This window comes from Alosa alosa, chromosome 1 (assembly GCF_017589495.1).
Source record: "Alosa alosa isolate M-15738 ecotype Scorff River chromosome 1, AALO_Geno_1.1, whole genome shotgun sequence".
Classification (NCBI taxonomy): Eukaryota; Metazoa; Chordata; class Actinopteri; order Clupeiformes; family Clupeidae; genus Alosa; species Alosa alosa.
Window position 1 is genome coordinate 50,788,659 of NC_063189.1, and position 12,606 is coordinate 50,801,264.

At 41.0% G+C, this 12,606-nt stretch overlaps 1 protein-coding gene across 3 annotated transcripts in view; it reads right to left on the reverse strand.

Annotated features, from left to right (window-relative positions):
* The window catches only part of chd7 (chromodomain helicase DNA binding protein 7), a 69,479-nt gene extending 65,580 nt beyond the window's left edge, over positions 1–3,899 (reverse strand). The window contains exon 1 of one of the 3 annotated variants that reach the window (XM_048246174.1): positions 3,650–3,899. The gene's annotated coding sequence lies outside the window, so the exon portion shown is untranslated. Of the gene's footprint in view, positions 1–1,067; positions 1,152–2,071; positions 2,654–3,649 lie in introns of those variants that run through there. The other 2 variants (XM_048246185.1, XM_048246194.1) reach the window with 2 other exon arrangements.
* Positions 3,900–12,606: the final 8,707 nt, after the last annotated feature.

Sequence of the window (12,606 nt, forward strand, 5' to 3'; positions counted from 1 at the left end):
TCTCTCAAAATGGAGGTGAACCATCACCAACAATCAGGCAAGGGAAGGCACTCAAAGACTGTCAAACACACATCACTAGTAGAACTCCTTTTACTACAAAGTACAACAGCCTCTAGAAAAAACGTTTCACACGAAGCCATGTCTGCAGCTGGCCATTATTTAGGCTATGATGCTCCTCACTGTAGATAAGGCTTTGGTGTGTTCATGCTGTAGAGTACATTACAGCACAAAGCCAGAATCAGTGAGACAGGATGTGAGGACATGGGGGAGAGGCGGGGGTGGCGCTGTCCGGTCACTCAGTATGTGTGGGGATCTGCTTGCTTTACGCATGGCTGCTCTGCTAATGGATGGGATTTCGCCCTCCCTAGTAGCACACTAAAATGTGCATCTGAAAATGTGTGTGTGTGTATGTGTGTGAGAGGGAGATGGTTGGTGAGATGCAGCTACACAGAATAACTGTGGCTACATTTTGAGTTTAACCGGCAAGAAACATCAACAACTTTCAAAGGCTCCCAAAGACCTGAGTCCATCAGAGTTGGTAAAGTAATCTGGACAGAGGGGATTCATTAAAAACTCACATCATGGAGTACCAGCACCTGACAGCGCTACCACAAACGAAAAGCAACTAAATAGCCTAGTTTATCAGTGGGATGACGATAACTCCTGTTCTTACTTATGTCTCATACAAGAATTGGTTGCTCTGACCATGCTCAGAGATCAGTAATTACAGAAAATACAGGTATGAACCCACTGTTTATCATTGTGTTTTGGGAGGGGAATGGTGATCACAAAAAAAGAACACAAATGAGGACAATGCAAAGACTAAATGTGGTAGGCTACTTTACTCATTTGAGAGTACTATTCCATAAGGGAGTGGGGGAGTGTGGTGACTAGCCCAGAAGGAGAAAAAAGAAAAGGAAAACAGTTTGCTTGTTCACCTGAGAAGAAATGTCCCTACTTTTCAACCTGACAGTCAAATTGTGCCTAAATCTAAAAGGAAGATCAGAAAATGGACAAGTGGGGTTCAAGTATTCCAAATGCACTGATGGGACAACAATCGGCAATACCTTTACAAATAGCACAGATTTGCCTCAAGCTCATACTGTGGTATTTCCATGCATGTTCCGTAGATGTGATCCATCGACTGCAAGGTGGACCTTTTGCCCAGTATATTTTTTTCCATTTTATGTTCTGAATGAAAAATTACTGGAGCTAAAAAATAAATACACAGACATTTGTTATAGTTTAAGATCAATTCTGTAAATAATTCATCTTTCAGTAATATCTCTTCTGCTTATTTGGGGCCTTTCAGAGGAAACATGCAGGCTGACTTAAGCCATTGGATCAGTAGGTACGTTTAATCAACAACTAAAATAGCCCGACACCGAAGCATAGTCAATTCAGACAACGCAAACTCGCCAAGGCCTAGCAATAACTCGTAGTATACTCCTCTGTCTATTAAGCTTGCATGCTTCATTTTAGAGGCAATACAAAACGCCCGCGCCTTTACTTCGCCTTCCAGTCATGGGAAACTATACAACAAGAAACATTTCATTCTCTTACTTAGACTTTGTGAAAGAGGGATATTGTTATTCCAAGAATACTGTCCATGGATTTCCAGGAATATTGTACTTCCCAAGGGAAAAGTAATTCAAACGTTAATTCAAGGTGTTTTAAGACAACAATCCAACAGATTTAACTAGAAACGAAAAAGTAAAGATCTTCGAAGCATTTCGCTGATACCCATTCGGTTAATGTCGTATGGCTACTGTCTGATGCCTAAACAAACGCAAATGGCAGGCGATCTAGAGGCGAAAAGCCACAATGCCTCCAAACATTTGCTCCGCCATACCGGCCCCGTATCTATTCATTGAGTGGCCCGACAGACATTAAAAGCTGCCATCTTAGGTTAAAGACTTCTATGTGAAGGGAGGGGGACTCGAAAGATAATACAACGCTACTGCAAACTATCAAAAACGTCACAAACCAGCGTTTACAAGCGTATTCTGCATTATCTGATCTGAAACTCGTATAAAACAAACTTATAAAAACACAGAAACACCAAACTTACCAATCATTTCGGAGTGAACTCGCAACTTCGCAGTGGCTAGCGAACGTTTGGTTAAGTTACCACATGATCAAAACAGGCCTATGTAAGGTACATCGCCATGAATTTAGATTCGCTTTCCATCTAATAATGGTATTCAGCAGGTGTTTTGCTCAGTTACCGTGTTGAAGTAGTTAACTATCAAACCACAAACTTCTCCGACTTTCCAGGTGCAATAACGTTATGGCTAAACAAACAAAACCATAAACTTTTACAAACGCGGAAATATAATGGGGGGAAATCGGCCAAAGTTATACCAATTTACCCCAACGAAGAATCCTTGATACAGTATACTTCCCGTTCCTTTTAAAAAGTGGTAATGCTAACATAAGTAGAAACGAGGGCCACATACGGAGGTTGACCAACAAGGCAGCTAGTTGTAAGACAATGCAGACGACGGTACCGTTCTGTTCCAGTGCCAGCACCAATGGGGGCACCTCCAACTAGCTAATTACCATTGCGCACGTTTTTGGTCGGAAGCGCACTTCTTTCAATCAGAGAAACAGCTGCGTTAAAGACTAATGTTGTACAGTAAAATTCGTTAGAAACCACTATTCTGGCTTCCTATAGCGCCCTAATTACTCTTTAGATAGTAATTCCAGACTTTTAATCGAAAATAAGTAGCTAGCTCAAATGATTGACCATCTGGCCTCAAGCAACCTTCCCCTATCTATATTGTCCTCCGGACGAGCTACTTTCCGTCCCAATGGAACCGACTCGGTCACTTTGCCCGGAAAAACACCCTCCTTTTAAATATATATATATATATATATATATATATATATATATATATATATTGTCATTATCGAATTCAACTTCTTTGCGCTCATGTGGAATTCGTGTTGTATTTTAATACGAACTGTAGATAAAGGTCGGGGATCTCCCTCTACTAACTCATTGAGCAAAGCCAATGACTCACCTCGACGTTATAACCACCTCGTGTTTCTACCAACACACAATTAGCTTGCTAACGTATTGCCACATCCAACAAAGCCTTAGTTCCAAACAAAGTTTCTTTTCCATTACAATGCTACATGAAAAGGCATTAGTATGCATTCGTTCCTGACCATGTGAATCGGTATAGCATATTTATAAGCCAATACTTTAACAAAACTAATAGGGACTCCTTTGCCCTGTACAATAGCACTGTCGCTAACTAGCTTAGCATGTGAGCAGACTATGCATATTAACTTCGACCATAAAAAAAATCATTGGTGTATATCGTAACTGTGCGGTGTTTGTAATTCTTACACCCATTTTACTTCGTTTAAAATGTGTGGTGAAACAAGAATAAACTGAGAAAATAATGAGCCTCAGACAAACAATGTTACCTTGACTTTTACTTAAAAGATCAATACCGTTAGCTATCTCACAACTATGTTGAAATGGAAAGATTGCGTTACGGTGCAAAACTAATAACGATAACTTTCACCTAGTTACATGACACATTAATAAGAAGTAATTATTAACGTTAACAAGTTCACCTAAACATGAACGTGTAGACACAGGCACAACGTTTACGTTAGCGATAAGGTTACTTACCCTTATGGGTCAGTTTAGGGGTTTTCGCAAATTAACTCCTTTAGTACATCCAAGAAAATCCTGGTGTGTGAACAGATCCCCGAAGTATAGTTCCCGTCGTGTACGCCGTCCTTTCCAACACAGACTGTTTCCTTTGTGTTAATTTCACCCAAATCGAGTTTAATCAGATCGATCTCGCGTCCTCTCCACTAGACACTCGCTCACCTTCCACAGGCAGGGGGCGCGTTCATGGCTTACTGGATAAACATGGGTGCGCGTGAATGACCCTGGACGGCTATGGCGCATGTGCGCGTGTTTTTATCATCATCATTATCATTATTATTGCTGTTGTTTTCGTCGGTTTGGTTGTTGTCTGTATGCTAACTGACATATAGATTCAACTATTGGCATAAGTGTAATGTTTGGTAAGGCCCCTTCTGCATACTTAACTTAAGCAGCAATCCAAGCCGTCATGAGAAACTATATTTAACGTTAGGCCTATCAATTAAATTAAATATTTGTTCTTCCAAAACCTACCTTAGGGCATTTGGCTATGAATGACTTCTAAACATCATTTGCCAGTCTAACGTCTGCACATTCGTGTGGTCTGGTTTAAACTTTCATTGGTAGTGTGATTTTCCCAACCTTTTCACCTACGAGAAACAATTTTCAAAACTTCCATAACCCGGATGTCCCTTAGCTCGAGCACTATTTGCTTATCACTCATTTAAAGGGACATACACTCTTTACCCTCAACTGCAATCAACACTATGGCACAATTTACCACTTTTTTGCTTGCTTTTTTCAGTCAACTAGCTTTAGTATCATCTTACAATTACTTTTGATGTGGTGTGTTTCAAACTGAACACGCCACAAAAATGAAAGATAACTGTCCATAGCATAACATTTGCGATTATAGGTAATGTTTAGGCCTATTGTCAAAAATAATTGACAATATAGGCCTAAACATTACATTGCATCATACATTTGCTGATTTGAGTTATTGGTTATGTTCGTAAATTCCTGGTATTATCTGAAAATGCATAAATTGACATCAGATCAGATAAATCATCATAAAAATTCTTGAGAATAATCCTTATAGGTCTATTGGCTTGGTGGCATGTAATTGGCTTGTTTGTGAAAATGTGGCCGGAAGTGAGGATGTTAGACACCAAGATAACTGCAGTCAATTAAGGATAGGCCTATTTTAGCCAGTCTAGCATCAGCTGAAGCATCTAGCATCAGCAATGAATTGAGGCAGTACTTCCCCACTCTCTCCAAGTCTATGGAGAGTAAAAGTGATTTGCAATTTCCTCTTGACACAAAGCAGTCTGTGGGCTGCATTCGGTGAAAACAAAACCACATGGTTATTTGTTAATTGAAGGTATCATACAACTATTATTTTTTCAGTATATTTTAGTTTTTTTTGCCTTTGTTTACATAGGACAGTGAAGACTGACAGAATGTAAGGGGAGAGAGAGAGATGGGAGGGAATCGGGAAATGATCGTAGGTCGTATTCAAACCGGGGTCCCCATGAGCTATTGGAATTGAGCATGGAATGAACGCTGTGGCCACTTACGTCACAGCGCCCTCTATAGATGTCATTCAACTATTCTGACGAGCTAAATAAAATAAATGGCAAAAGTGTTACAGCTTGAAACTGATGAGAGCTGAAGTTGAGTGAATGCCCCTAACCAACTCATGGAAATATGACCCAACCAAATGGCCAAATATCCTGTGACATTATTGTAATTCACATCAGTTGTCCATGTGTTTGTTTTCACCTAGTTGTCCCAAACCATAAGTGGATGTGATATCACTCATACCTCTCAGTGCAGTGGTTCCCAAAGTGTGTGTGAGTATTAAAAATATAACTATAAAAATTGGACTTGGTGTGCTCCAAGCATAGTGCCCATCCATCTCATTAGCTGAGGTTAACATTAAAATACAATTATTGAATAAATTCTAGTATGGTTGTCAAGCTGTTCTTTTGTGGTATTATGCTTGTGTTTCGATAGGCCTATTAGTGTGCATGCGCTGTTGCGTGCAACGTTTGTTTACTTGTACCACCTCCAGGGATAGTGGGGGTCGCAAGTCACTGGCATCGTTATTTTGGGGAACCCCTGCACTAAATGCTACTCCCAGAATGATTTAATAAACACATGCCACATCCACAAACAGCGATCATTGGGGTCAAAGCAGAAATTCATGTCCCTATGGACGGAACTTCACAAACGTTTGCATCCATCCAAAGATTAATAATTCAGCATGTCAAATTTCATGTATTTTGAACCCTTTTCACAAGAAAGACACTGATTTGTCCTGAGATAGTGAAATATATCAGTTGCAGAGCCTCAATAGATGGAAGTACACAGAATATGCATCTAAAGTATGTGGAAGCATGCAGCATGTTGTATTTCTTCAATTATCACAAGATATTGTTTTGGCTGCTGCCCCCTCATCCCATAATGGTATGTGGTACGTCTGGTAAATAAAATGTATTCTGTGAACACATGATCAAATATATTGACACTCTGTCAAACTTACATGTTCTGGACACACTGGTTAAAAAGTCAATGAAGTTAATGTGTAGCAGTGTTATGGGAACAGCTGCTGTGTGTGTGTGTGTGCGAGTCCACTACTCATCCGAGTCAAGTCCGAGTCACTATTGATCAAGTCGAGTCCAAGTCCAGCAGTAAAGTAAGCATAGCCTACATGTCGTTGCATTTTTTTCCCATTGCAGATGAAATCCTTAAAAGCAAAACGGACAATCTTCTGTCTCCAAGCAGGGGTGCCATCACTTCTGTGAAAGTAGTATTGCCAAATTTCTTGCCAAACCCAATGTGTTGTATTTATTATAATTATTATTTTTTTTATTTATTGTGCTTATATAGCGCCAAAACATTACACATGTATCATGGTGCTTTACAGAATGTAGGCAATCAGAGAAAAAGAAAAGAGGGAGAAAAGAAAAGGAAGAAAGAAAGAAGGAAGGAAGGAAGGCCCATGGGTAACAGGGGCGAGGAAAAACTCCCTAGAATTGGAAATACAAATAGAAAGAAACCTCGAGCAGATCCACGACTCAAGGGTCTGACCCATCTGCCTAGGGTCAATACGGATAGTAAGGTCTATAACAATGACAAATGCATATGACAGTCAGGTGTGGAGAGAAGGATATCGGAGAGAATACCATACCATAGCCATTCCATAGCCTATAGGCCTACTCATAATAAATGAGCAATCCACATCCCAATCACACAGGCCATTAAGTCACATTATGCTGTTACTGACTGCTGACAATTGTATAGGCAGTGTAGAAGTTCATACTTAACAAGAGCTAGATGGACGTTGGAGTAGGCCTATTTTGTAAGTGGTAGTGTGGATCATAAAAGGGCCTCCCCCAGGCATTTTATAAAAATTCTGGCTATTAAATAGCCTACACAATTTTAGCGCAGTTTGGGAGGGGCAGAAACAGAGCAGGGTCCGTCTTGGTAGCTTCTTTCTGACTCCCGTGACGTGAACACTGGCTACCTGCAACTGCACAATGTTATCACTTCACTGACACTATGGAGACATATTTCACGTCAACAATAGAGATGAAAACTAGCTTTCGGTTAACGGAGATCCAGATCATCTGCCTAATTTATTTCTTTGCGCAACAGGCCACATTCTACGTTCATTTCAGCGAGATGAGTGAAATAAATGTTTTTTTTTAAGCTGCCATCGCCATAGGCTATAATTTGCTACGATATTCACCTGTTAGAAATAGAACAAGTTGCTATTTCCTTTTTTTCGTGCAGTGGATTAGGCTATCAAATCGCTCGTTTGAACAGTAACAGTAATCCACTTCATTTGTGGTTTTAAATATAGTTGTTTCTGGCCTACCCACCCACGAGAGGTTCAGTTTGCCAGTTTCACTTGCGCAGACACGTAGGCCTACATTGAAACTAGGCAATTTAATGTTATGCTTCTATATTGTATGACACCAAAATTAAGAAGTAGGCTATGCTATATCTTGATCGGGAAAACTTTTAGTTTATTTTTCTTTCATCCGATTACTTGGAGGTTGGAATAGCCTGCTCCAAATTAACAGACAGAAGCACGGCAGGGCACGCCCCAAATGAAAATGAATAAATGGAACGCTTCTCGCGTCAGTCAGGAAAAACACTGTCCAAGTCACGGTGATCATCTATCCAGCAGCAGTGTGTGATGTTTAGCCTAGGCTGAGTGTAATCTTAGGTAATGTCATGTCATGTATGAGAACTAATATTGCCTGGCAATACTACATTGAAATAGCGTGTCTCCATGTCTCCAGGCATTTTGGTGTTAAAGTTAACGTTAGTTTGCTTTGCATGTGAACATGATGTGCCTTGCGATGTAGCCTATGACACGAAGCAGTAGCCTAACATTCCCTTGAACTAAAATTAGTAGCCTATTACATATAATTTAGATATTAAAATCATATAGCAAATTATAGCCTTATGACATATTACAAAAAAAGTCGAGTCCTCGACGAGTCATCGCGAATGCACGAGTCCGAGTCCAAGTTCGAGTCATTCAGTGCTCAAGTCCAAGTCAAGTCACGAGTCTCTAAATTTAGCTAATGACTCGGACTCGAGTTCGAGTCTCGGACTCGAGTACTACAACACTGGTGTGTTGTAAGTGTGGTAGAGTGGTACAGACAAAATGTTAGTGTCTGTTTACTGAAATATTACAGTATTATGAAACAGTTTTTGCTTTAGCCAAGTCACTTTTCTTAGTAACTGAAACAGACAAATAGAGATGGCTATCTAGCTAGGTTGTACATGTGTATATGTGCACATGTGTGTAAAAAGTGTGTGGGTCATTTTCAGAATGTGGTGTATTTGTGGTCATTTTCAGAATGTGATGCAGTATGCCATTGAAGTTGATGAAGTCTGCTCCAGCACATCTTGGCATTTCAGTACATTGAGGTGGTAAGTTGGCGTCCTTTTATTGGCACACTGCATTACTGAGCCTGGATCTCACTAATTAAAACACCAGGGGGGTATTTCATCAACCTCGCTAAAGGCATTTTCAATTTAATTTCACTTATAGAACGCCAAAACATTACATGTCCCATGGCGCTTTAAAAGAATGTTAGACAATCAGAGAAAAGAAAAGAAGGCCCATGGGTAACAGGGGCGGGGAAAAACTCCCTAGAATTGGAGATACAAATAGGAAGAAACCTTGGGCAGATCCACGACTCAAGGGCCTGACCCATCTGCCTAGGGTCAGTTACAGAACAGTGAGGTCTGTATACATGATAAATGCATAAGTTAGTCAGCTGTAGAGAATAGAACATGGTGTTTAAAGCCACGTGAGGTGTACTGCATGTTACAAGAGGTGGGATGGTTACATATCCGGTATGATAATGCATGAATCCTATTTAGTGTCAGAAAGTTCAAATAGTCCATTGTAGGAAATGGAATTGTCCAGGGGGATTAGGAGTTGACACAGGGCAAGTGGTGGGTTGCAAGGCTGTATGGGCCAGGAATCCGGGCAGGGGGACAGCAATAGGCGATGATAGGGCAGTTGTAGGGATGGGACTTCAGGTGAGATGAGTGAGATGAGGGTCAAACACACGGATGGCTGATGACTGGTGATGGTATACCTCACAAGTGAGGTAAGGTGGAAGAAAGAGAGAGGATACAAGTAAGTTTATTGTCATATGCATATAGTTGCTGGAAGTAAGAAATGCAGTGAAATTAAGTCTGGTGTCAGCCTATTTGTGCATTTATGGGGGGGGGGGGGGGGTAAAAAGTGCAGTAGAAGAGGGGTTTAGTAGATTAAGTGGCAAGGGCTGCATACGAAAGGTGGGGGAGAATTGGGATTGGGGGGCACCAACAAGGTAGCCTAGAAATCTAGACGCACCCTAGCGGCGGCAAATTAATTTGCTCAGCCTGTACGTCTAGTATCAAACCATAGGGATTTCTATTGGCTGACGCCGTGGACGTCATCCAATCACAGCGCTCTATTTTGTTAGAGAGTCTTAAGGCGGGCTTAACAGGATAACGACAGTCCTGCGACAGTGAACAACAAGGAAGGTGGCTATGGCGAACGAAGAGCGGTTGTTTGAATCGGCATTGGCGTTTTGCCGACCGGATATGGATATGGTCGTAGCGCTGGCCTATTGCATGCCACGCAGTTTGAAAGACAATTCTCTGCCCGCCCCTTGGATTAAGCGAGTTGAATGGTTTGATTCCAGACTATACATTTCAATGATAGGATGGCCCGCCAGGCTACCAACAAGGAGCACCCAAGAGCAACAGGGGCAAGGAAAAACTCCCTTACCAAGGAAGAAACCTTGGGCAGATCCACGGCTCAAGGGGCTAACCCAACTGCCAGGGGTCTTGGTGTGTGTGTTGGGGGGATGACAAGGAAGATGGGATAGTGTGCTGTGTATGTGGGGAGAGGGCAGTGTGCAATATGTGTGTTGGAGAAGCTTCCTCATGAGACAATGTGCTGTGTATTGGGGGGGGGTTGGGCAGTGTGCTGTAAGTATGTTGGGGATGTGTGTTGGAGAAGCTTCCTGATGAAATAATGTGCTGTGTATGTAGGGGAGAGGGGGGGGCAGTGTACTGCAACTATGGTGAAGGGACTTACTTACTATTGCAAGCAGAGCACTGTATGTATGATGTATGTGAGTGATGACAGTGAAGATGTGTGTGTGGGCGGGAGTGGAGTGGAGCAGTGACTGTGTGTGTGTAGTGTGTGTGTGGGTAGGTGGGGGCAGTATGCTGTAAGTATGTAGAGGATGTGTGTTGGATTAGAGAGTAGATTAGTAGAGTGGGTTAGTATTACTATAAATCAAAATGGTTAATATCAATAAGTATATCAATGGTAGTATGTAGTGTTACACCATAGTGAGAATAGGCAAGAGAGGGAAAGTTGAGAGAGAGAGAGGGAAGGGGGGAAAAGTCCATGACAGCACTATGCTATAGCAGCATAACTAAGGCATGGTGAAGGGTAGTCGACACCAGCGCAGGTATGGTCAGTGACCACCATCACACGCATTACTGGAGTGCCCGTCACAAGAGGACACAGCAGGGTGGTCCATTCCAAAAAACCCTGAGGTGGGTGAAGTTACACACTGCACCATACCTAACTATGGGATGCACTAAAGAGATGTGTTTTAAGTCTAGACTTAAAAATAGGGAGGGTGTCTGCTAATCGAATTGAGGGAGGGAGATTATTCCAGAGGAGGGGTGCGCGGTAGCAGAAAGCTCTGCCTCCTACTGTAGTTTCTGAGATTCTTGGGATTACAAGAAGTCCAGTATTCTGTGATCGTAGCGGTCTAGGTGGGTTATATGGGACTAGGAGATCTTTAATATATTCAGGTGCCCGACTATTTATGGCTTTGTATGTTAGAAGTAATATTTTGAAGTCAATGCGACTTTTAACAGGCCGCCAGTGTAGAGATGCTAAGATAGGGGAAATATGTTCATATTTTTTAGTCCTAGTGAGTGTGCGAGCAGCTGCATTTTGTATAAACTGTAAGCTCTTTAGACAGATATTATTTTAGCCAGCATATAGAGCATTGCAATAGTTTATCCTTGAGGTGACAAAAGCATGGATTAATTTCTCGGCATCTGGTAAGGATAAGGACTTCCTTATCTTTGAAATGTTCCTTAAATGGTAAAATTAAGTTTTGGTGATCTGTTTTATGTGATTATTTAGTGATTGGTCCTGGTCAATTATACCTCCTAGGTTTTTAACACTTGTGGATGAGGTCAGTGGAAGATCACTATATGTAGCCTGTAATGAGGATAGGATACCCCTCATCTTTTTAGGACCTAAAACCATGATTTCTGTTTTATCGGAGTTCAAAAGCAGTAAATTGTTTGTCATCCATGTCTATATGTCTCTTATACATGTGTCAAGGCTAACAGGGTTAATTCATCAGGTTTTATGGAGAGGTATTGTTGTGTATCATCTGCATAAGAATGTAAATTAATGCCATGTTTCCTAATTTCAGAGCCTAGGGGAAGCATATCAAGAGAAAATAACAGGGGCCCTAGTACTGAGCCTTGAGGCACTCCATATTTTACCATAGTCTGGGTAGATGGTTTATTGTGGACCTGTACAAATGGTCGGCGGTTAGAAAGGTATGATCTAAACCAAGTGAGTGCTGAGTCTTTAATGCCTATCAAATTTTCAAGCCTATGAAGTAGTATGTCCTGGTCTATGGTGTCAAAGGCAGCGCTGAGGTCCAGGAAGACCAATATTGATATATATCCATTATCAGCAGCAATGAGGAGGTCATTAAAAACTTTAACAAAGGCTGATTCAGTACTGTAGTGAGCTCTGAAGCCAGACTGATATAATTCTTGGATTTTGTTCATATGTAAGAAGGCACCAAATTGCTTTTTTTTCTATTATTTTTGACATCAAAGGGAGATTATATATAGGCCTATAGTTGGCCAGGTTGTTATAGACAAGGCTAGGTTTTTTGAGGGATTGCTTTAAGACTTTCAAGCTTAATCAAGCTGTTACAGAATAACCCATCAGTAGGAAAACGATGCCCAAAAGACAGTTCTGTCAACCTGTGTTATGTTCTCATCACCCTACACAGACTAGGCTATGGAGTGAACCTTTTTAAATTAAGAACGCAGGCTATAGCCTATCATTTTTAATAGCCTATACCAAAGTTTTTTGAAGTTATGCTATTTATTCTTTCACACATTTTGTGAGAGAGTGAAGAGTGAAGACAAACAAACTTGCAATTAATTTCGAAGCAGAAACATTGTTGTTTATATGCATGTTTTCACTATTCTCTCATTTATACAGCCTAGATTGGCATATCTCATTCTGTTACGGTATTTACAGAAATCCTGTAGTATTCCCTTATTTTACAACACATATCCTCTTTTCATCAACCTACTGTTTTGGTCTACTTTTTTCTACCCTCGTGCACGAGCAGAGATGAAACTGACCTCACATAAATAAACGTGGCCAA